The sequence below is a fragment of the Elaeis guineensis genome, chromosome 3, assembly GCF_000442705.2.
Source record: "Elaeis guineensis isolate ETL-2024a chromosome 3, EG11, whole genome shotgun sequence".
Taxonomy (NCBI): Eukaryota; Viridiplantae; Streptophyta; class Magnoliopsida; order Arecales; family Arecaceae; genus Elaeis; species Elaeis guineensis.
Window position 1 is genome coordinate 86,837,792 of NC_025995.2, and position 22,651 is coordinate 86,860,442.

The following is a 22,651-nucleotide window of genomic DNA, read 5'->3' on the forward strand; positions in this document are numbered from 1 at the left end:
CCTTGATCGATTACAATATCAAACAATTTGATGCTTTGTAAAATGGAGATGATTTTTTCCTCATCGGTCTTTGATATCATGGTTCACCTAATAGTACACCTAGCAGAGGAGGCCAAAGTTGCGGGGCCATGCAGTACAGATGGATGTACTTAATAGAACGATATCTCAGGATATTGAAGTTGTTTGCATGAAATAAGGCACATCCTAAGGGCTCAATTGTAGAGGCTTATATAGTTGATGAATGTTTAACATTTTGCTCTAGGTATTTGGATAACATTGAAACTAAGTTCAATTGTCCTTCTCGATATGGTGACGTTTATGCTGGACAGGTCCCTATTGACATGTCAGAAATCTTCTCCATTGTAGGGAAGCCATTTGGAGCATTCACAAATGGAAGCTTAAAACACGAACAATGGCATGTGGTCCAATTGTACATCCTTAAAAACACTCAATCAATGAATACTTTTATTGAGTAAGTATCTTAAATTTTCTCTTCTAGATTCATACACATTTGAATAATAATGAAATGCTTAAGTTTTGGTAACTACATTTGTAGGGAATACAAAAGAAGCATTCCATTGAGAAACAATAATACTTTCTTGAGGAGATACAATGAGGAATTTTCAAATTGGTTTCAAAACAAGGTAATATGATATGCATATAAATATGCATAATTTCTTGATTTAAGTAAACATTTAAACATATCTGATAGTTGATTTAGCTCTCAGGTTCTCGATTTGCATCGTTAAGCAAATGTTGAAGATGATTTATTTTACTTGGTTGCTGGTCCAAATTTCACCTATAAGTTATATCAATGTTTCGACGTTAATGGATATTGGTTCTATACTTCTTCACGAGATAAAACTATGGGCACACAAAGTTCTGGTGTTCCTTGTATCAGAGATAATAACTCTTCCAATAAAGAGTACTATGGCTTCATCGAAGAGATATGAGAATTATCCTACATAGGATTGAACTTCTTGTATATATTTATTCAAGTGTGAATGGTATGATGTAAGGCGCCTTGGTGTTGGTTACAAAGTTGATAGATATGGGATTACAAATATTAACTTGGCTAGATGTCTACAAACCAATAAACCATTTGTTGGGATTGTGGAGTTTGATCCATCTCCTTGACCCAAGTCTTATTTGTGCGCTATGATTGGTAGTCGTAGGTACACACTACTGATGGCTTTGATTCTCCTTCCCTATCTCATTAGAATGGAGGGCAAATCCGAAAACACCCCTACCAGTTGTTAACCCTAATCTCTGATATAAATAGATAATCATTGGGCATCAAATATATGAGAGCCGATGGCTGTGCTGTGTAGAAGAGAGGGTGTGTGAAAGAGTTGCTTCTCTATCTTTTGTACTCTTGTAAACTCCCTGATTATATAGTAACAATTTTTTATACGACCATGGATGTAGGAGTAAGAGACTCCGAACTATGTAAATCCTTATGTTTGTGTATGTGTGTGCACCATTTGATATTCTTTCCTTCTTTCTCCTGCTATTCTTCACATCTCGTTGCACGTAGGGCCAAGCCCTAGTTCCTAACACTGTTTATATTAGGAAATCAAGCAGAACAGATTTTTTATATTCTCGATCCTCGTGATAGTAATTGGATTATAGTGATGAAAACGCATCCTAGGGATGTATTCAACATCCCTGCATTGAATAATGACCGAATGATGGACTACTATCACATGATGATGAACCATATCAAGAGGAAGATCGAGATGGGTATGCACACATGGATAGGCTACTTGATCTAGATGATAATATCATCCCATTAAATAGAGATGATATAGGGGCAGAGGAGCTTCCTATTTCATTTGCTTAGGAGATTGAAGGTCGTTTGAGTGGTCGATCAACATCTGATGATGATTTCATTGATGACAATGAAGATTTAAATGTCGGTGTGGTGGGTGAACCTAGTAAAAGTGAGCTTGAAATTGATACATCTGAGGATGGTTGAAGATTGGTGACTGTAAGAACCTATATAGCTGACTAATATCTTAGTATATATGATAAATATAAGAAATAATAATACCTTAAGGTTATTAAGTTTCTTGTTGTTATTATAATTCGGTGTCTTATTTTGAAGTTTTTGCTATGTATGAATTTAAATGATGGCTTTTGAATCTATATTGATGTTAATCTTAATAAATTTTCTATCTAAATGTAGGGATGTCTTCTGGTCAGAAGTGGACAAAAAAAATAAGCACCACATCCAACACTTTACTTACATGATGAGCCAGGGGTACCAGACTCAATGCATCCTATGCTAGCAGCTGCTAACCATCCTTCTAACAATTACGAAGAACATATACTAATATATAGCTACCAACAACTGATCCAGTAGCTGTAGGTTCAGACTCTACAACTCAGGTAATATTATTGACACATATCATGCATTCTGTGTGGCATGCTTTGTTCATTAATTTCATAATGAACAATGTTTTGATAACTATTTGACAGAAAAATAAAAAGAGAAAACAGTACAAAGCACACAATATCTCTTCCTTGACAAAGAGTGGTATTGAGCCGCTGGTGGTTCAAATACCTAGCAGAGGATTTAGTGACCTGTTGGAGAACATTCAACAGATTTACGTAATTTCATTGGATGGATGGTTAGAGATATCATCAAATGTCCAGTTGGTGAATGGGAAAATGCATCTAAAGGACTCCAATGTCTTATGTGGGAACACATTCAGGTAAAGGACTAATTTATTAAAATAGGGCAGTGAGTTCCATTGTTGTTGAGGTAGAGCAATCATTTAGAGACCAACTTAATTGGTTCTTAGAATTTGGCATCAAATGGGAGTTTCTACCTAAATGGTTAAACTAAAGAAATAGTCTTTATTGGAGGCTCATGAGGAAGTAGCACATGTATAGTTGTTTGGCAGCACCTATTTAATCATTTAGGATCCTCAGATTAATATTTTATAAGGAGTGTGTGCATTCTCTACGGCTTTGCTTCTCTCCTAGCAAAGCAATGAGATTGCAAATGGCAAGCTTGCCACATGTTCAGACATAGAACACAGAGGGTTTTCACCTATACATTTTTTGGTCATATGATTATGTCCCCTTTAGTCATTTAATGGAGGTAACATGCAAAAACACAAAAGATTTTATGGGATAGTTTTCAATGCTGTTGCTTTGGGGGGGACCATCTTTGTGCTATTGGAATACCACTTAAACTTGACAGAGTCTGTCCAAATGCACTCACAAAACTTCCTGAAAGACATAAAGTACTTAGATAAATATTTCAAAGTTCACATAGTTTAGACTTTTAATTTTTTTTCTCTTGTAAAAAATCTCTACTTAGATAAACATTTTTAAAGCTACATAGTTTAAACTTTTTAGAATTCTCTTCTCTTATAAGAAATCTTCATCAGCAGGGCACAAAAATATACATACAAAATTCTCAGGAAGGCACAAAGGACTTAGATAAACTTTTGAAAGCTCTCATAGTTTAGACTTTTTAGAAGTAATCCACAAGTAGAAAAAATATATTCACTGAACTCCTATGAAGTTTAAAATGACTGGGATAAGTATTTCAATGCTCACACAATTTAGACTTTTTAAAATTCTCATCTCTTGTAATAAATCTCTGTCAGCATTGAAAAAAATACATATAGAAATCTTAGGAAGGTGAGGAGGACAATAAATATTTCAAAGCTCACATAGTTTAGACTTTTTAGTAAAAATCAGAAGTCCAAAGTCCCAAGTTTTATGTAATTAGTTAAAACAGAGAAGAACCTTCCAAAGTAAAAGAAAAAAAAGATTGGACTTATTGTTGTATTTCTTGCAATACATCATCTCTAACAGATGGTTCCAAGGCATGGCATTCTCTAGTTCACATGAATACTGAAGGCTTCATTTTAATGTTTTTATTTTAGTTTATCATATTCAATAGTTTTCATTAATATGTATTATATTTGGTGTCTAATCTCTCATGGCATGGTTTAGTATATCAGTAGGCTATTTTCATAGCTTATTTATAAAGTTTTTCACATAGTGACTGAAAAACTGATTAAGGATCCTTAAGGTTGGTTCTAATAAAAGTAGAAGAACAATCTAGATAAAATTTAATATGATCTGCTTAGTAAAACATTGGTTATATATTACTGAATTTAAAGTTTTAAGATCCTATTTTATGAAATGTATCATGATTTGAAGTTATAAATAAAACTGATTGCTTTGTTCTTTTATACTTGTAGAAGCATTTTAGATGTAGTAATGAGAGTCCTAAGTTTCAGTTGTTGGAGCAGGTTGGCAGGTTGAAACGAGATGCTGCAAAAGGAAAATAGGAGAAGTTTCACCAGTATTGCAATTCCAAGATGAGGAAGCAGTACAAGGATCGGAAAAGTCTCATCTATAAGACGATATACAAATAATATGAAACAGATGAAGAAAGATGGGCCCACATACCAAATGACATGCCGATAGCTAAGTGGCATGCACTAGTGGCAGAATTTAGAAAAGATGAGTGGCAGGTTATAAAATAATTTTACTTGATATTATGCTCTGCATGTGTGTAGTCCTTCTAGGATGACTAACAATCTAGTTTTACTTGAAATACATATAGGAATGAAGCAAGCCATGTTTCATGAGTCGGTCAAAGTAAGTTCTGAAAAAACAACAGAGACAAAACCATTCTCACAAATAGAGTATGAGCTGGTATTAATATGGAGCTGTAGCAAAATCATAAACCTCTTTGCAACTTCCAAGTATTAATTATAGCATGAAAACTTTAAACTAAAGCAAAGTATGACTATAATATAGCTTTTTATATTTTGGAATGCAGATGAATCGAGAAACTGGAGAGATAGCCCCATCGAGTGTTGTATGGAGACATACACATGGCACGATGAAAATACCATCCGGGTATCATGACAATGCATCACAAGAGGTCATTGTAAGTATAAATCTTATAATTTATTAATTATTACCTTTAGTTTGATTAATCACAAGTTATCTTATACTGTCACGTATATAAATGGTACATAGCAACTAAAATTAGAGATCTATTTACTGATATTACTTAATTAATTCTTACATGAATACAGATGCAATTAGCCGACTTAGAGTCACCCACCCCCCCCCCGGATCAAGAGCCACCCAGATGAGGAATATGCACATGTATTAAAAGTATGACCTATACATTTTCTTAGACATGGAGCCTATTACAAATCTTCAAAGGTCGAGACATAATGCATAGTTCGTGTTCCAATTGGTCAGTGGAATATGATACAAAAATAGGTGGTCACATTGTAAAAGCAACTATAGAACAATCAAAACGACTTGGAAAGCCACATGAACCTATTTGAGGCTTTCATGGCATGGTTCTCGGGTCAGAGTGTAGAGGCAGGTCCTTCGACATCCACTCGATTGGATGATAATTGTGAGATACAATTTGTGAACCAGATTAACAGCCAACAACTTTATATGTCGGATAGCCAACAACCTTATAGGACAGACAGTCAATAGCCCTATGTTCTGACAGTCAGCAACCCTACATATCGGATAGTTAGCAACCCTACATGCCAGAAAGTCAGTAGCCTTACATGCCGGATAGCTAGCTACCTTCACAACCAAGAGTTAGTAGTTAACCAGCCCTATATTGCCTTAATTTGATATGGACTATATGTACTACCTAACCAGTCCTATTTTGCTTTTATGTGCATTTTAATTATCTATTGTGTTGCGGCCAATCGCCTCGTCGCCCGATCGCCGGGAAGCGTGCACCTGCAAAAGGAAGTCCGCGCTGATCGGAGGCGGCTCCGACGGGACCCTCCGACGGTCAAGTCAGAGAGGTGACTGGGCAACAGTGAAATGCAGACAGAGAGCTCTGAGAAAGAGAGAGAGGGAGAGAGAGAGAGGAGCGAGCCTGCGTATGTGGGAGAGACGGACGGATCGATCGATCCCTTGCACTGTTGCCTTCCCCGGTTTATATAGTGGAGCTAGGTATGGCGCCGTCATTAATGGCGCGGACAAGTGAGGAACTGTCAACTCACTGTAGACTGTCAGAGCCGCCGTGAAAATGTCATGTCGCCGTGTAGCCGTCTAATCACCAGGGTTGACCCGGCTCTCGGCGGGACAATGCCCCTAGGTAACTGTGCCGCATGTCCGTGTCAGAGCTGACAACATCTGGCGGCTGTATGGCGATTGGAGGAGTCGGCCGACCCAAGGTCGGTGGCCAGCAGAGTGGCGTCGGACTCCTCCGTCGGTCGGCGAGCTTCATGTGGGTCGGCTACCGGACCTCTGGGTTTAGTCGGTCGGGAATGGATCGTGGAATGGCCGCAGTTAGCCGCTGATGGCGTCCGTCGGCCTGTCGCCCGACCTACGATCGGCCAGTCAGAGTCGTCCGTTAGGCCGTTGGTTAGTCGGTCGGGCTGCCAGCCGGTCGGGCCCTCCGATAGTCGGTCGGTCGGTCGGACCGCCAGCCGGTCGGGCCCTCCGATAGTCGGTCGGTCGGTCGGGCCGCCAGCCGGTCGGGCCCTCCAATAGTCGGTCGGTCGGTCGGGCCGCCAGCCGGTCGGGCCCTCCGATAGTCGGTCGGTCGGTCGGTGGGTATCCCCCAACAGTTGCCCCCCTCCACTCCTAAGTCGGGTGGTGAGCTAGCGACTAGGAGTGGATTTGTCGTACGCGAGGATCCGACCGTACCGCCGGTTGATACGGTGTCCGGCGCCTTGTAAATGTCGAGAGGCTTGCTGGCGTCCGTCGCCTAGTCGGCGTCAGACGTCTAGTCCTATCAGCATCAATTGTCAAGTCGGCGCCGGACGCTCCGTCGTGTCGGATGTCCCGCCGGTGTCAGCGATAAAACCGGCGCCAGATGTCATGTCCCATCGAGAAGTGGAACCGTCATTCCCGCCGCCGCTTCGGGAACACCAAACGTCGCGTCCCGTCGCGCCACGTGGCGTGCGGCCATTGGTCTGCGTTCGGCGGAGCGGATGGAGGTGACGTGGCACGATCTGAAGGGTGGTGTGTCGAACCGTCGGACCGTCGAGCGGCCCTGATGATGCCACGCGGCGAAATCTGGGGAGCCTTCGTCGGTCGTGCCTGCATCTCGACCGTTGGGGGGGCACTATATATACAAAGTCACCCCCCCACACGATTTTTACCGTTCTCATTTTTACCGTCGAGACTCTGCCGCTTGAGCCTCCGCTCCAGGTACTTCTCCGCTCCGCCCCCCATTGGCGATTTTTCCCTTCCAAGGGCTAGAGTAACTTTCCTCCTTCTTTCTCCTCTCCTCGCCATTTCCTTGAACTCATGGCCAGGACGTCCCCACGAGGTAGTCGGTCGGGTGAACCGACCGAGGACACTCGGTCGTCCCCGGAGGTGGAGGCTTCTTCACTTTCGGGGCCGAACGTCGATCGGCTCCGGGAGCAGTACTGCATCCCGGAGCAGTTTCGGCTGTTCGCCCCTGGCGTCGATGGTCGGGTCAATAGCCCGCCCGAGGGCCAGGTGGCGTTCTATCTGGAGGATCTCCGGGCCGGCCTTAGATTCCCGGTTCCGGAGTTCGTCCGGAACATTCTGGACTATTACGGGCTGTGCCCGGCACAACTTGCGCCGAACTCGGTTCGGCTGATAGTCAGCTTTGCCCTCTTGTGTCGGCTTTTGCCGACCGAACCTCGGATCTCTCTCTTCCGAGTTTTCTTTGTCCTCCGACCCCACCCCAAAGCCCGAGGGTGGTGGTACTTCATTCCTCGGAAAGGGCTCTCTTTTATTACTGGTCTTCCGACATCCATTCACGGATGGAAGAACCAGTTCTTCTTTGTGTCGTCCTCGGCTCCATGGGGGTTTCCCGCCCGTTGGGGGAATCCCCGTACCGATCCGAACGAGAACAGTCGGGTGGAGGCCGACGATCGGGAGGACTTCCATCGGCTAAAGGACATCTCGGTGCCGAAGCAGAGCGAGCTCGTCACCGAGCAGGCCTTGTACGACGCCGGCCTTAGCCCGGTCCCCCGTTTAGGTCGGTTTGCATTCTCCCGACATCTTCATTTTCTTCACTGCCTTCCTCTTTAACTCTGACCTTTAGTCGTCCTTTTCAGATATGCCGCCGAGGACGCGACTGTCGGCAGCCGACATACGTCATCATGCCGTAAAGAAGAGGCCGGCAGCCGGTGCCGGGCCGTCGCAGCCTCCCAAGAGGCCCCGCGTGGTTCCGCCGAGCGAACCAGCCGGGTCGGAGGCGGAGCCGGTGATCGCACTGTCGGCGCCGACAGTGCTTGAAGACGTCCCGCCCGAGGGACCGTCAGTCGGTGGAGCCACTTCGCCCGACCATCGAGCGGCTAATCCTGTCGGGGGCACGCCGACCGACCGACAGATTTCGGAGGTTCGGGAGGAGTTCCGCGAACCTGAGCAGCCGACGCATGCCACCGCCGCGCCGTCCGTCGAGACTCGGTCGGGTTCGAGCTTGCCGTCGATCTCCGACGTCAGGGCCTGGACGGCTAGCCGAGGTAAGGCCCCAATGGCGTCGGGTGACGAAGGTCGGTCGGCGGGCGGGTCGGCCGATTTTCCGCTTCCCGAGGGTGCGTCGGGCCTGGCCAACCACGACTTGGCCAGGAGACTATGCCAAGGACTGCTCCTTCCTGCCGACATCGGAGCGATGAAGAACCAGCGTGTCTCCGACATGCTGTCGTCCTTCTATCCGATGCTGATTCGGGTAAAGTCCCTTTCCTTCTGTTTTTAATCGTAGCCTTGCAAGCTCGGCTTACTAACAGTCGGTTCTTCTTTTTGGTGCAGCTGGTCTTCAACATATCCGAGCTAGAAGCTGGATATCGGAAGTTCGGGGACATGCGCGCGGCCTGGAGAGACAAGGTCGCGGGCCTCAAAGCCGAGAAGGCCGTCCTCGTCGACCAATTTCAACAGTCGGTCGACCGGGAGAACCGACTCGAGGGGGAGGTCTCCCGATTCTCGGAGGAGGTCTCCGGACTCAAGGAGGCCAAGGCGTCACTGGAGTCGGAGCTCAAGTCGGCGAAGGATGACGCTGCCAAGAAGTCCCGAACCCTCCGTCGGCTCCGACATGAGCGAGACAGTGTCGGCAAAGAGCTGGAGGCCGAGCGCGAGCAACTCCGAGCAAGTCTCGGGAACCTCGCCAAGGCCGAAGAAGGCCTTTTCGCCGTGCAGGCCGACGCAGACGTCGCCAAAGCCGAGGCAGAGTCGGCAAAGGAGGCCTTGGGTCGGGCGATCTAGGTCTTCCGGGACTCGGAGGAGTACCGCGAAGAGCTCTTGGAGAGCGGCTACCTTTCATACCAAGTTGGGTACGAGGATGCCCGAGAAGCCGTTCGGAGCTTGTACCCCGAACTCGACCTCAGCGGCGTGGTTCTGCCAGGGTCGGAGGCCCCAGCTGCGGAGGAGGCGGCCGGACCAGCTTCGGACGGTCTCTCCAACAGGGCGGAAGCCGAAGACGTCGCAGAGCCAGTTGCCGAAGATCGGTCGGCCCCGACGGATGAAGTCGGAGCAGAACCGCCGACCAACTCGCATCGTCGTCCTGTTGAGGACGTTGACTCCGACGATTAGTCGGTTTTGTTTTGTCTTATGCTCTGCTTCGACCTGTAATTGGGCTTCGGCCTTATCTTTGTAGATAAAATTTTCTTTAAGTATTGAATGAAACTTCCCTTTACTTTCTCCCCTTGTTTGTAATGCCAACATGTCTGCAATGTCGAACGTTAGTCGCTGACTTAGTCAAGTCACTAACTCGCACAAGTCGGTAGGACTTCAGCAACTTGTTCAGCCCCGAGAGTAAAATGTATCCCGACTTTAGGTCGGGTTCCGACAGTCGAAGTCGTCGTCCGGCGCAGTGTCGAGGAGACGATAGTAAGTCGGGTTCCCATACCCCTGCGTCGGGTTCGATGTTTTCCGACGTCCGGTGGTAAGCCGAATGTCGTTCAGCCGGCCGTTGGTCGGTCGGCAAGTCGTAGATGCGACAAAGGTCGCGTCGTGTGATAGACGGTGGTAAGCCGAACATCCCTCGACCGGCCGTAGCTCGGTCGGAAGTCGCGACAATAGTCGCGTGGGCTTTTTGCCTTTCTTCGGTCGGGGCCCGATCGGCCTGTCGGCCGACGGATTCTGCCCGAAAATTCGACCGTAGAGGGAGCATGAACTCCCGTTCATAAGAGTCCGTCGGCCCTTTGTGAAGGTCCGACGAGTCGTCGAAGGAGTATTGACTCCCGTCGTTGTAGATGCATCGGTCCGTGTAAGGGGCCGATGTGTCGTCGGTGCCAGATCCGCGTCGGTGCGTCGGGGCTGAGCGCCGATCGGTAGTGGAAGAGTTAGAACTCCAATTTTTCAAACTGAACATGTATTCCGACAATTGAATTACAGAATTCACTGACAATACAGCTTCAAGTTGTCGGCGTTCCAAGTCCGGGGAATGGTTTTTCCCTCAAGGGTTTCCAGCCGATAGGCTCTCGGCCCGAAGGTGTCAGCAACCTTGTAGGGTCCTTCCCAGTTGGGAGCCAACTTCCCTTGGTCCAAGGGCTTCGACACCTCCGCCTTCCTCAAGACTAGGTCGCCAGGCCTGAAGAGCTTTGGTCTGACCTTGGCGTTGTAGTACCGGGCGACCCTCTGTCGGTATGAGGCCATTCGGATTTGAGCCTCATTTCGCAGTTCGGGGAGAAGGTCTAGGTCGGCCCTCCGGCTTTCGGAGTTGTCCGGCTCGTGGTACTGCTCGATCCTTGAAGACGGCAGGCCAATCTCGAGCGGGATCACAGCTTCTGTCCCGTAGGCCAAACTGAACGGCGACTCCCCGGTCGGGACACGGGGGGTCGTTCGGTAAGCCCACAGGACGGAGCCCAGCTCGTCGACCCAGAGACCTTTGGCTTCGTTCAGTCGGGTCTTGAGTCCATGGAGCAGGGTTCGGTTCGTCACCTCAACCTCGCCATTGGATTGTGGGTGCCCGACTGAAGTTAGTCGATGACGGATGTGGAACCTGGCGCAGAAGTCCTTGAAGTCTTGGTTGTCGAATTGCCGTCCGTTGTCGGTGATGATGGTGTGCGGCAATCCGAACCTGAAGATGATGGACTTTTGGACGAAGTCCTCCATCTTCCGCTCGGTGATCTGCGCCAAGGGCTCGGCCTCGACCCACTTCGTGAAGTAGTCGATGGCGACAACGATGAACTTTCTTTGGCCCGACGCCGATGGGAAGGGGCCGAGAATATCGACTCCCCACTGAGCGAAGGGCCACGGAGCGACAATGGGAGCGATTTGGCTGGCCGGTTGGCGCTGAATATTGGCATACTTCTGGCATGGCTCGCACCTTCGGACCAATTCTGCCGCATCCCTCCTCATGGTCGGCCAGTAGTAGCCCTGTCGCAAGACCTTGAAGGCTAAGGACTTGCCCCCCAAGTGATTCCCACAAATTCCTTCGTGAACCTCTCGGAGGGCGTAGTCGGCGTCGGTCGGTCCCAAGCACCTGAGCAGAGGGAGGGAGAACGACCTCTTGTAGAGTCGGCCGTCCATGATCACATATTGCGACGCCGACCATCGGAGTCGCTTGGCCTCCGCGGGATCTTCGGGACTGGTCCCGTCGGACAGGTACCGGACGATCGGGTCCATCCAACTTGGTTCAGACGTTAGCTGCTGTACTTCTTCGACCCGATCGATGCTCGGCTGTTGGAGGTTTTCGACAAACGTCCGACCCAAAGAATCATAGGCCGACGTTGCCAATCTGGAGAGAGCGTCGGCACGGGCGTTCTCCGTCCTGGGGATGTGGGAGATCTCGAAATGCTCGAGGCGGGCCACGAGATCCTTTACCTTCTGAAGATACTTGATCATGGTCGGATCTCGCGCCTCGAAGTCGCCCTTGACCTGCCCCACGATCAGCTGAGAGTCGGAGAATGCCCGGAGGCTGTCGACGCCCAGTTCCTTCGCCATCCTCAAGCTCGCGAGGAGTGCCTCGTATTCGGCTTGATTGTTGGAGGCCTTGAAGTCGAACCGGAGGGCTTATTCGGTGACTACCCCATCCGAATTCGTGAGCAGGAGCCCGGCCCCGCTTCCCTGAGCGTTGGAGGCTCCGTCGATATGAAGTACCCAGGTGGAGATCGGGTCTGGCTCAGAGACCGAATCTCGTCCCGGGCCTTCAGCTCCCGACTTTCGGTCGGTCGTCGGGCATTCAGCGATGAAGTCGGCCAAGACCTGAGCCTTCAAGGCAGGCCTCGGTCGGTACTGAATGTCGAACTCGCTAAGCTTCATCGCCCACTTAGCGAGTCGTCCGGATGTGTCGGGTCGGCGCAGTACGGCCCTCAGGGGCTGGTTGGTGAGTACCACGATGGCGTGGGCCTGGAAGTATGGTCGGAGCCGTTGCGCGGAGACGGTCAGGGCGAAAATCATCTTTTCCGTCTCCGAGTATCTGGCTTCGGCGCCGTGGAGCACTTTGCTGGGGTAGTAGATGGGCTGATGGGTTCGGCACTCATTTTCCCGAACGAGCACCAAACTGATCGCCTCAGAAGATGTGGCCAAGTAGAGATACAAGGTCTCCCCGACCTGCGGCTTTACGAGCAGCGGCGGGGAAGCCAGATACCTTTTCAGGTCTTCAAAGGCCTGTTCGCACTCATCCGACCAAGAGAAACCATTCGCCTGGCGCAGGGTCTTGAAGAACGGGAGGCACCTTTCAGCTGATCGGGAAATGAATCGGCTAAGAGCGACGATTCTTCCGTTCAGCTGTTGGACCTCCTTCTTGGTGCTCGGATGACGCATGTCGAGGATCGCCTCTATCTTCTCAGGGTTGGCCTCGATCCCTCTCTGAGAAATGAGGAACCCGAGGAACTTCCCCGAGGTCACCCCGAAGGCGCATTTGGTCGGGTTGAGCTTCATTCGGTGTCGTCGAAGGGTGCGGAAGGTCTCCTCGAGATCCTGAACATGGTCCGGGATCTGCGTGCTCTTTACCAGCATGTCGTCCACGTATACCTCCATGTTACGCCCGATCTGGTCTTTGAAGACCTTATTGACGAGTCGCTGGTAGGTGGCGTCGGCATTCTTCAATCCAAAGGGCATCACCTGATAACAGTAGAGGCCCTTGGGGGTCACGAACGCGGTGTGCTCCTCGTCTTCAGGCGCCATCCGGATCTGATTGTACCCGGCGAAGGCGTCCATGAAGCTGAGCAGTCGAAATCCGGACGTTGCATCCACCAGCTGGTCGATCTTCGGGAGTGGAAAGCTATCCTTCGGGCATGCTCGGTTGAGGTCGGTATAGTCGATGCAGATCCTCCATTTCCCGTTGGCTTTCTTGACCATGACGACATTGGCGAGCCAATCGGGATACGTGGATTCCCGAATGAAGCCTGCTTCGAGCAGCTTGTCCACTTCTTCGTCAATGGCCTTCTGCCTTTCTGGGGCGAAGGACCTTTTCTTCTGCCTCACCGGCTTCATTGTCGGGTCGATGTTGAGTCAGTGAGTAATTGTTTCTGGAGGGATGCCCGACATATCTGCTGCCGACCATGCGAATATGTCGGCGTTGGCCGTCAGCAGCTCCGCCAGTCGGTGGCGTTCGGTGTCGGGCAATTGAGACCCGACCCAAACTTTTCTGTCGGGATTTTCTCCTACCGGGATCGCCTCGAGCTGCTCGGTCGGCGAACCTCGCTCTTCCTCCTCCCGTTGATCCAGTTTGTCGATTGTCAGGGGATCCTTTGTCTCGTCGCTTTGGACGGAGATTTGGAAGCATCGTCGGGCGAGCTGTTGATCTCCGTGCATCTCCCCGACTCCATTTTTGGTCGGGAATCGAACAAGGAGATGGTACGTCGAGACGATCGCCCTGAGGGCGTTCAATCCGGGTCGCCCGAGTATGGCGTTGTAGGCCGAAGGAACTTGGACGACCGCGAAAATGAGGGAGACCGTTCTTTGCCGTGGTTCGGTACCGACCGTCACGGGCAAGGTGATTTCTCCTTCTGTCGTGACGGTGTCTCCGGCAAAGCCGATCAAGGGCGCGGAGACCCTACTAAGTCGATCAGTCGGTAGTCGCATTCGGGAGAAGGTCGAGTAAAACAAAACATTTGTCGAACTTCCATTATCAACAAAAATTCGTTTTACATCATAATTGGCTATTGTCGCCGACACAACAACAGCGTCGTCGTGGGGAGTCTGGATGCCCGAACGTCGTCTTCTGAGAAGGTAATCACGTCGTCCGGGCGCGACTTTTTCATCGGCTCCCCCCCTGTAGACGTCCCCGATCCCAGCCGCTTGGAGATCATGTTGATGACTCCAGCCGTCGGCTGGTTAGTCGGCGCCTCTTCAGTCGGCTGGGGGCGTCGATCGGCAGTCGGTCGGGTCGGCGGACCCTTTCAAAATTTGCCGAGATACTCCCGGCGGATGAGATTTTCGATCTCATCCTTCAACTGGATGCATCGCTCGGTGTCGTGGCCGTGGCTCCGATGGAACCGGCAGTACTTCCGATGGTCGAGGCCCTTTGCCTTCAGAGGCGGAGGCCGTCGCAGGTATTCTTCCCCTTCGATCTCCATCAAGATCTGCGCACGGGGAGCGGAGAGAGGAGTGTAGGAGTCATACCTGGGACGCACCGACCTCGGAGTCTGTCGGCGGGGTGATTTTTGGATCTGTCGGGGTGGAGAAAGCCGACTATTGGCCGGGGGCCTGCTTGGTTCGGCGGGCTCCCGACCCTTTCTTTGCTTTTCCTTCGGACCCCTGGGCTCGACCAATCGTCGGTCGGACGCTCCTTCGTCCGCGCGCATATACTTGTATGCGCGCTCCAGTAGCTCGGCGTATGTTCGGCGGAGGGTCTTGTCCAGAGAATAAGTAAACCGGGACGACCTCAGGCCCCGCTTCATGGCTGAAACCGCCATGTCTTCGTTGAGGTCCCGGACCTCGAGCGTGGCCGCGTTGAATCGCGCCACGAAGTGTCGGAGCGTCTCGTTTTCCCCCTGCTTGAGGGAGAAAAGGCTATCCGACGTTCGCGGCGGCTTTCGGCTGGTGCTGAAATGGGCCACGAACGAGTGCTCGAGCTGCGCGAAGGAATGGATACTGCCCGATCGAAAACCGGAGTACCAAGCCCTGGCAGCCTTGCGAAGTGTGGCGGGGAAGCCGATGCAAAAAAGAGCGTCGGTTGCCCCTTGAATCGTCATGAGAGCTTTATAGCTCTCGAGGTGGTCGACTGGGTCGGTGGAGCCGTCGTATGGCTCCACGTTCGGTATTTTGAACCGACTGGGAATCGGCTCATCGAGGACCAGTCGAGAGAGAGGCTGGGCGGTCTGGAAGTCGACGTCGTTCGAAGACTTCAGGCCGTCCATCTGCAGTTGGGCGAGTCGGCGGTCGATCTCCTCGAACCGTCGCTCGTAGTCGTCCGCTCGTCGATGCTGGGAGACCCCGGGGGTGGAGCCTCCGGAGGATTCTGAAAGAGAGGCCGACGGTGTGCGCGGCCGCTTTTCCTTCCTCGCCCGTTCCAACGGGGAAGGAGAGGGCCGCTGAGACCGTCGGTCGTCGCGCCGTGGTCGCCCCTCCTCCTCTCCGTGGGAGCGCTGTTGAGAGCGCTCGCATGGAGGCGACAGGGGTCGGCGCGGCCGTCGGCGGCTGCTCCTGGAATGCATAGGTCGGGCCGTCGGTTGTTGCTGGAGGCTTTTGATTGCATCGGTCAGTACGGTCATCTGCCGTACGATGGCCGCAATCTGGGCCTCCGTAGTCACTGCAGGGCGCGGAGAGCTAGGCTCCGCCGCCGGTGGGGGCGGGGAGGCTTCTTCCCGGCGGGAAGAGCGCCTTGCCGATCCAGTGATTCTCGATCGTTGAGCTCTTGTCTTTGTCATGCTGTTTCCCCTTCCTGGCGCGCCAATCTGTTGCGGCCAATCGCCTCGTCGCCCGATCGCCGGGAAGCGTGCACCTGCAAAAGGAAGTCCGCACTGACCGGAGGCGGCTCCGGCGGGGACCCTCCGACGGTCAAGTCAGAGAGGTGACTGGGCAGCAGTGAAATGCAGACAGAGAGCTCTGAGAAAGAGAGAGAGAGGGAGAGAGAGAGAGGAGCGAGCCTGCGTATGTGGGAGAGACGGGCGGATCGACCCTTCCACTGTTGCCTTCCCCGGTATATATAGTGGAGCTAGGTATGGCGCCGTCATTAATGGCGCGGACAAGCGAGGAACTGTCAACTCACTGTAGACTGTCAGAGCCGCCGTGAAAATGTCATGTCGCCGTGTAGCCGTCTAATCACCAGGGTTGACCCGGCTCTCGGCGGGACAATGCCCCTAGGTAACTGTGCCGCATGTCCGTGTCAGAGCTGACAACGTCTGGCGGCCGTACGGTGGTTGGTGGAGTCGGCCGACCCAAGGTCGGTGGCCAGCAGAGTGGCGTCGGACTCCTCCGTCGGTCGGCGAGCTTCATGTGGGTCGGCTACCGGACCTCTGGGTTTAGTCGGTCGGGAATGGACCGTGGAATGGCCGCAGTTAGCCGCTGATGGCGTCCGTCGGCCTGTCGCCCGACCTACGATCGGCCAGTCAGAGTCGTCCGTTAGGCCGTTGGTTAGTCGGTCGGGCCGCCAGCCGGTCTGACCCTCCGATAGTCGGTCGGTCGGTCGGGCCGCCAGCCGGTCGGGCCCTCCGATAGTCGGTCGGTCGGTCGGGCCGCCAGCCGGTCGGGCCCTCCGATAGTCGGTCGGTCGGTCGGTGGGTATCCCCCAACATATTGATTAGGGAGTTTGTAAGGAAAAGTTCCCATATTTTGATATCACAAATTCTTTCATAGTTGACATGCTAAAAATGCTTTGCTTTTCTCTATCTTTGAATTGGCAACCCATGAAAATTAGATTTTTTATTCATAATATGATATGTTTCTCTTTGTAATTGACATGCTTTGCCTTTTTTCTATCTTTGTTATATTTGTCTTCATAATATAATCTGTTTCTCTCAGTTGTGTTTGAAAACAAAAATCTTAATTTAGTGAGAAATTTAAGTTTCTTAGGTCAAAGTATTTGTTTCTACTTTATGTCAATGCATTTGTTGAAGTAATGAAGTTAGTAGGTGAAATACTGTTAAAGGCAAACAGAATTACATCCCACTGAGCATAGGCTTATAAAAGCAAAATAATTTTATTTTCATTGTTAAGAAAAAACTTTCCTTAATAATTTGTTGATATTTTCATAATACATAAGCTAGCATCCAGACAACCATCTTCATGTAAGGTCTTTTTGCATTACTTTGTCTCATCAAGCATCATATTTGCATTGTCCAAAAGCTGCAAAATAAGATGTGAAAAATCATTTATATCAGAAGTTAGAACTCTTCAAATAAGTATGTATGTTCTAACCTATTCAGTTACATAACAAGCATGAATGCACAAATTGCACAATCAATATAAGGAAAAGCAATTAGAATGAGTAACAGAAATCATTACTTGCATGGATCATGAGGGATAATCAGACCTCTTCCCTTATAAGATCATTGCTTGGATCTTTAGGTAGTGCTGGCTCTTTAGAGTTTATGATTTCAGTTTTGCTTATTAGTTCAATGCTTAGATTCTTAGATGGTGCTGGCTCCACAGTGTTTATGATATCAATTTTGCTTGGATATTCAATTTTGCTTATCAGCTTATTGCTTAGATGCTTAAGTGTTGGTAGCATCTTACTATTTATGATTTCAATTTTGCTTATCAGTTGATTGCTTGGATCATTAAGTGCTGGTGGCACATTATTGTTTATGATTTTAATTTTGGTTATTGGCTCACTGCTAATGATAGACTCATAGTTTGTGTCCTTGGAAGCAAGCTCATTGTTTGCATTATTAGTAGTACTGAGCATAGCTTGTCCAATTAACTAGTTAAGTAAGAGATTCTTATTGTTATCACTTGATATATAAATTCATGATTGATGCAAAATTTTGGCTATGGATAATGCGTTAATATAGTCTATCAAATATGTTTGAGAAAGGAGAAAAGAGTATGTATACTAGTGCAATTGTTATGTTAAAATTATTTTCGGCTCGTCAGAATGGTAAGGTAAGAGCTATGAAATGTCAAAATGGTAAGATAAGAGCTATTAAATTTATATTTTGTAATTGGGAAGGTACTTGTAAAACAATATATTGAGTTATAATTTTTTTTTTGTTGTTTTTGAACCAGTGAATGACATTGGGTGTCAAGTGATTTTTTGATTTGTTTTCTTTTGCCACTTTCATGAAGATTGTTTGAAATTTAATTTTGTTTAATCTTTGCTAGAATGATAACACTTCCAACTTTGCATTCGTGTTTCTGGTAGAGCGTATACATATACGACATCTTTTTTTCAAATATGAGACCCCAAGCTTGAGCCAAATTTCTAGTGCCACCATTGACTCTGTTTACTTCGTATGTCCCTTTACATAAAATATACATTGAACTTGTTGGGTAATTCATCTATTTTATGTTTATTTTTTATTGATTGCAAGCATGATCGATTCTTTTCTTGCTGCATGATCGTATGTAGATTTGACTAGTTTTTGGACAACACACCGTAAAGAATTTTTGGATTTATTAGTTAGTTTGCTTACTTTTGGTAACTTGTGTTTGACAGTTTTTGGAAAAAAATTTGTATCTGATACTTGTATTAACAATGGATGCTTAGTAGTTTTTGGAAGAAAATTACTTTTGATAATTTGCATTAATAATAGACGCCTAGTAGTTTTTGGAATAAAATGAATTATTCAATGAAATAGATGCATTTGGTAGTTTATTTTGATAGTTACGCTATGAGGAGTTATGAATTATGCAGGAATTAAAAAAAAAGAAACATTTATTGTGGCACCTCAAATTCATCGAAATAAGTTATTTTGGTGAGTCTTATTCGTCAAAATAGCTTTTTTATGGCAAATTAAATATGTCAAAGTAGGTGAAGAATTCACCATTATTTAACTTTATATTGACGAAGCAAGCACACCAAAATATCCTTTTCTGACAAAGCATAAGCGCCACAATAGCTTAGCTATTTTGGCGAATGACATGTGCACTATAGCCTACCTATTTTGACGAATGGCACGTGCCACAATAGGTCTATACTTTTACCATAAATACTAATTGTGGTGCGAGCTCATTTGGTGCCATTCTGAATGCTACAATAAATCTATTGTGGCAATTTTTCATCCTATTATGGCAAATTAGATGCACCACAATAGGCCCTATCTGTAGTAGTGTGGGGTGGGTGGTATTTATGTTATAAAAAATATGGTGTATATGCTGGATCAGTGTCAGATTGAGATGCGGTTTGACCTGCTATAGATTGGAGTATGACTATGACTAATCAAATGTCGAAAATTAAATGATGACTTTAATAATATGGATGGGGCATTGGTGGTGTTTAGACTATTTGGCCATGTAAGATATGCGGTGTGTATGCTGGGTCAGTCTTGAGTTGGGGCATAGCATTGTGTTTGGCCAACCACGTACTGGAGCATGGTTACAATTAGTCTAATACTAGAAAGAGAAATATAAAGCATGAAAAAAGAGAGCATATGGATAGTTGGCTATATGTGAAACATGATGTATCAGCCGGAGCTGAGATATTTGGCCTGCCGCAGGTTGGAGTATGGTTGTGACTAGTGCAATACCGAAATCAAATCAAAATAACGAACTATATTTAATTAAAGGATATCTGTATTAGTCGGCACGTGTGAAACATGGTATTGTGATGTTAGCCACGGGTAGAGATACAGTTGTCGGTCACGAGCGCAAACGTGATGGCTTACCACAGACTGGAGCATGAGCGGATCTAGTCCAGTGCTGACATAATAATATTGTTTAGATTAGAACTGTGTTAACCAAATTATGATAAATAATTTTTCTAAAAGATACTGAATAGAATTGCCGATTAGTAACATGTGACATGTGGAACAGAATTTTGATAATATTATTCAATTATCATATTGATGATGCATGAATCTTGTTATTTTTCTATCAATTATTTATATTTATTAGAAGATGTTTCATATTTAAGTTGGTGTGAGTGTGGAAAATTCTTATTAGACTGTAAAACTCACGATCTCCTTCTTTCCTTTTTAAGAGTTGCAGGATATATAGTTTCAGATGGATCTGATTTGGAGTTTAAGTAATGGAGTGATTTTACAGGCATTGCATGTTATTTACGGTTTGTCCTAGGGAGTGTACGGCCATCACGTATCCGATCCAGATGCTAAGTTCGGGGCATGATAGTTGTATCTATGATAGTCTGAAAATTTTTGCAATTGATGCATTGGATTTTGCTGCAATGGCAAAAACAGCTGGAAAGAGGCTTCTCTGTTAGCCATCTATCATGCCAAAAAGCTATTAAATTTTCTTTTTTAACCTTCAAATTTATCCCATTAAAGAACCATTTCTGAATTGAGATAATGCTCTTTCAGGTTGGGGAGGCTTTTCTCAAAAGCTGTTGGGGTTGTTGACCTGGCGTTGTATTTGAATGGTATGACTCAAAGATCAAGTTCCATTATGGTCTAAGGTTCCATTAAGAGTCTCTACCACCGTTTCATAAGCAAGCATCCATTAAATAATTTTAGATCACTAACACCCATGCTTCCTATTTGTTTTGGTTCGCAGATTTTTGTCCAACTAAACAATGATCTCTTTTGCATGTGTTGCTTCCCCTTCAAAGCAAATCCCTTTGTTTCCTTTCAATCGATCAAATGACTTTGTGTAGGAGCATCATAGAAGATATCCAAAAGGTGGGAATGGCACCTGGGACAGCATTTACAAGCGACAATCTTCCAGCCATGGTCAGTAGCCTTCCTTTCCAACCTACTAACTTCTTTGTGACTTTTTTTCAAAAAATTTCTGGCCTCTCTCCTTTGGCCTCTTATGATGAAGTGAATATTTCATATAAGAGTGGCAAACTTCCCCTGTTGCAGCCCATTAAGCTTGTGAACCAACTACTTGTTTTCTGATCTAGTCCAATCTAGAATTGCGATTTTGCTAGCCTCAAGTATGTCGCTGATCCAAGAGATCCATCTTGATCCAAAATTTCTCACTTTTAGCGGTGAAAGAAGGAATCCCCAGTCAACGTTATTGAATGCCTTTTCATAATCTATCTTATAGATCAGCCCCTTTCTTCTTCAGCCTTTCACATTGTGAGAGTATCTCCATTGCCACTATATAACTATCGCATATTTTTCTTCCCTTGATGAATACTATTTATGTTTGAGAAACAAGCTTATCCATAAATTTTGACAACCTGATACTTGACGCCTTTGTGAATATTTTCATCACCCGATTTAGAAGACTGATCGGCTTATAATCTCTCACTGTGAGATTCTCTTGTTTCTTTGGAATGAGAGAGATAAATGAGAAGTTTAACTTGACTGTAATTATTTCACTATTATAAATTCATTTAAAGAATCCGCACATCTCCTCTTTACGCAGAGGCCGGAAGTGCTGATAGAAAGAGGCCGTGAAGCCGTCCGACCCTTTGCAGCTTTTTCCTTGGCTAGACCAAGCACCATGCACGTTTCTTATTTCATCATTTGAAAATGGGGTTTCGAGATCGACAAGGTTTCATCATATAAAGTCTTCCAATCAGCTGATAACTCTCTTTCTCTCTCTCTCTTTTGTTGTGTTTGGTCAATGATAACACCTTGGTGATTAATGTTTAATATGGTATTTTTCCTCCTTCATGCACTTGCCCATAGGTTACAAAAATTTTGTATCTCTATCACCGCATCAAAGCTACTGAACTCTTGAATGTTGTTTCCAGATTACTTCTTCTTGATCTAGCAATGTTTCAAGTTTCCTTTTAAGGTCATTGAATTCCTGCATGGATGAGGTTCCTATGCTTTCTTGATGTTGGCCTAGTTGTTTAGCAAATGAGGTCCGCTGAAACTTGCCATGGTCCAATAAAACCATTGTCGAACTTTGCACGTGGAATGCATATGAATGGAGCTTCCAAAGACAAATTGATTTAGTATTCTTTTTATTCCAAAGACTTGTAAAGAGATGAACCAAATAAAATGTGTTAAGCCTTCAAAGTCTGGCATATGTTATGCTCCAAATATGAGGAATATCTAATAAATGATTGAAATATGGATTCTGTTGCGGCCAATCGCCTCGTCGTCCGATCGCCGGGGAGCGTGCACCTGCAAAAGGAAGTCCGCACTGACCGGAGGCGGCTCCGGTGGGGACCCTCCGACGGTCAAGTCAGAGAGGTGACCGGGCAACAGTGAAATGCAGACAGAGAGCTCTGAGAAAGAGAGAGGGAGAGAGGAGCGAGCCTGCGTATGTGGGAGAGACGGGCGGATCGATCCCTTGCACTGTTGCCTTCTCCGGTATATATAGTGGAGCTAGGTATGGCGCCGTCATTAATGGCGCGGACAAGTGAGGAACTATCAACTCACTGTGGGCCGTCAGAGCCGCCGTGAAAACGTCACGTCGCCGTGTAGCCGTCTAATCACCAGGGTTGACCCGGCTCTCGACGGGACAATGCCCCTAGGTAACTGTGCCGCATGTCCGTGTCAGAGCTGACAACGTCTGGCGGCTGTACGGCGGTTGGAGGAGCCGACCGACCCAAAGTCGGTAGCCAGATAAGTGGTGTCGGGCCCCTCCATTGGTCGGCGAGCATCATGTAAGTCGGGCCTCAGACCTCCGGGTTCAGTCGGTCGGGATGGTTACGCCCGACATACCCCCGGCCGGCGATGGGCCGTAGACTGGTCGGTAGTTAACCGCTGATGGCATCCGTCAGTCGGTCGCCCCGACCAACTGT

At 47.5% G+C, this 22,651-nt stretch overlaps 1 long non-coding RNA gene across 1 annotated transcript in view; it reads left to right on the forward strand.

The window, feature by feature from the left end:
* The window catches only part of LOC105041805 (uncharacterized), a 28,221-nt gene extending 6,586 nt beyond the window's left edge, over positions 1 to 21,635 (forward strand). The window contains exons 2-6 of the long non-coding RNA XR_831424.3: positions 2,189 to 2,391; positions 2,482 to 2,717; positions 4,278 to 4,924; positions 19,970 to 20,675; positions 21,319 to 21,635. This is a non-coding gene — a long non-coding RNA (uncharacterized lncRNA). The remainder of the gene's footprint in view (positions 1 to 2,188; positions 2,392 to 2,481; positions 2,718 to 4,277; positions 4,925 to 19,969; positions 20,676 to 21,318) is intronic.
* Positions 21,636 to 22,651: the final 1,016 nt, after the last annotated feature.